The sequence below is a fragment of the Octopus bimaculoides genome, chromosome 9, assembly GCF_001194135.2.
Source record: "Octopus bimaculoides isolate UCB-OBI-ISO-001 chromosome 9, ASM119413v2, whole genome shotgun sequence".
Classification (NCBI taxonomy): Eukaryota; Metazoa; Mollusca; class Cephalopoda; order Octopoda; family Octopodidae; genus Octopus; species Octopus bimaculoides.
Window position 1 is genome coordinate 64,578,244 of NC_068989.1, and position 3,310 is coordinate 64,581,553.

Below are 3,310 nucleotides of genomic sequence, written 5' to 3' on the forward strand. Positions count from 1 at the left end.
TGTGTGTGTGTGTGTGTGTGTGTGTTTGTGTTTGTCCCCAAGCATTGCTTGACAACCGATGCTGGTGTGTTTATGTCCCCGTCACTTAGCGGTTCGGCAAAAGAGACCGATAGAATAAGTACTAGGCTTACAAAGAATAAGTCCTGGGGTCGATTTGCTCGGCTAAAGGCTGTGCTCCAGCATGGCCGCAGTCAAATGACCGAAACAAGTAAAAAAGAGTAAAAAAAGAGAGAAAAAGAGTAAATTATTCTGGTCATAAACATTCTCATTTATTTTCTTATATATAAAACTCTTTCCACTGATCTGCAGGCATGGTCAAACTATCTAATACCGATAACGTGCAGTAGACCAAAAGGCTTATTTGCCTTCTAACAATTGTCAAACTGTTCTTTCCCTAAACATTTCAATTAATTTGAGAAAATATTTCATAACTCTTTCACTATCGAAGGCAAAATCAGATGAGGTTACTCACGATGTTTTCCCTATATAATTTAAATTGCTTTTTCATTATGTCTTTCAAGAAAACACATCACAAAAATCTGGAGATATATCGGACTCTGAAGACGTGGGGAAATTTTTATTACTTATCAGGCATTTGAAGGTTTCTTTTGCTTCTCAGATTTCATTCCTTTATATTTTTAAAATACTAATAGTTATAATTAATGAAATTACATTTATGTAGTTTATTTCCAGACGTTTTCCATGTTTATTTTATCAAAGAATATTTTCCCTTTCAAATAAATAATTTTATATTTCGTCAGTATTTGTGGGTGTAATACACAAATAAAGATTAATTCAAGAGGCAACCGGCAGCCGTAAATCCAAACGTCGGGTTATAGGAACCAGCAAAACTTAACAGTCGTATCACCATGTGCCCTCTACCCGAGCTTCTGACCAGAATGAACTACTCCCCGAAAATCATCCACAAAAACACGATGCACCGTGAAGAAAGGAGGCCATTTGAACAGGCCTCTTTTTGACGTGACGTCACTTCCCCTCGCTTCTGATTCCTCGTCGTAGTTGCCTCCTTTATTCCTCTACAGTATTATAAATTATTATAATACAGACGAAACAAAATTATTAATATAACAAATTCAATTCTGATTTTCCTGCATTTTGAAGACAACGTATGACTCTTAGCTTGAAACAAGTCTAACATATGACCTCTTTTATTTTGCAAACGAAGCCCGTTTTAACTCATCGATGCAACCTATCTCATTACATAGATGAAACATGCTTCATTTCATGGATGAAACCTGTTTTAATTCACACATGAAATCTGTCTCGTTTCATACATAAAACTTGGTTTCATTTCGTATGTTGAATAGTGTGAACAGATTACATTTCTTACGTCCAAGAGAGTTACCTTCCCTTATTTGAACACAGATTTGAGAGCCATATTATGACTCCCAAATGTGTCATAGGAAACGTCTGAGAACCGAATATGACTCTCAAAACAGTGTTAATATTCTATATCATCTCCCCTTTTCTTCGAGAAATACTAACAATTGCTGTTAGATGTTTTTCCCCCATTTTCTTCAATTAAATGAGAAATTTCAATTAACTATGAATTTTTTTTCTTTACGTTCACCATTCAACACATCATCCTTTCACTTGAGTACCCAAATATATGCCATTACTACATTTGAGTTAATTCCCTTAGCTCGTTTTATTTTGACAGCCATAAAACATCCTATAATGTCATATAATGCCACATAATGATACATAAGATCACGCAATGTCACGTAACGTCACGTAAAGTCACGTAATCTCCCAGGCATGTATCTTTCTGAATCAGTAAATATTTAGTAGCTCACAGTTTTAAGAGAGATCAAGCAACGATCAAAGCAGACCACACTGTTATTGATTGTGTTGTTGCTGTTGTCGTTGTTGTTACTGCAGTCGATTTATGTTGTTGCTGCTGCTGCTATTGTTAATAAAAATCAAGGTTTTATGGATCAGATATAAATGCAATATTGAGGTTGTAACTAAGTCTTTCATCTTTAGTGAGAAAAGGTGCAGCACTTTCGTTGTTGTCGTTGTGGTGGTGGTGGTGGTGGTCGTTGTTGTTGTTGTGTAACCCTTGGTTAACAATGAACCAGATAGACCTGTGATTAAAAGCATTCAACCTATGACCATTCTTCATATTTTTGTTTTTCAAGCAAACTGTACCTTTGACAACATTATGCAATATTTTTTTTTTTGTTGCTTAAGATGCAAGGGTGGAGTTTGAAGGAGAATTGAAACCCTGTGGGACGAAGGAAGTGTTTTAAAATCAGAAACTATTTAGCAACTCTTAGTTTTAAGAGAATATGCAACGATCAAAGCAGATCACATTGGGCTGTTGTTGGTATTGTTGTTGTTGTTGTTGTCGTCACTGCTCTTGTCGTTACTCCTATTATTATTGTTATTGTAGTTGTTGTTTTGCAGTTGTTGCTGTCGTTGTTTTCGATGCTGTTGACATCATAGCTACCGTTATTTTTGATGTAGCTGTTGTTGTTCTTGCCGTTGTTGCTCCTATTAGCATTTTTGCTGGGCATTGTCACTGTAAGTGTGGTTGTAGCTGTTGTTGTTGTTGTTGGTGGTGGTGCTGTTGTTGTTGTTGCTCCTGTAATTACCACTGTTGCTATTTTCCTTCTTATTCTTGTTTAGCTTCACGTCAGCCCTAATCGATCCGATTTATGATCAAAGTTGTAGTGGCGTTATGGAATAACGCGGTGTAATGTTGTGAATGGTATTTTGTCATACTGTAGTACAATAATGTGACGTCGTAGATGAGTGTAAGAATGTAGTACAATGCTGTGGTATTGCGCAACAGTGCAGTTTATTGCAGTAGAGAGATGTAGTGCTGGGCTCAGTGTTGTGCAGTAAGTCGAGTTGTGCAGGAAAGACCAAGTCTGGTGGCATTTATTTCAAGATATTCACTGGCCTGCATTGGTATCCTTTTCTTTCCTTCTTTCTTTCTTTCTTTCTTCCTTTCTTTCTTTCTTTCTTTCTTTCTTTCTTTCTTTCTTTCTTTCGTCCGTCCGTCCGTCTGTCTGTCTGATTGCCTGCCTGTATGCCTGTCTTTCTATCTACATCTATCCATCTATCTACATCTACATATCTTATATACACACACATATATTCATACATTGATATATACAAATGTGGATGTATGTATGTGCATACACACACACACACACACACACACACACACACACACACACACACACACACACACACACACACACACACACACATATATATATATATGTATATATATAATCATAAATATATAGGGATTGACAGTAACCTGCTTCTCCAACAT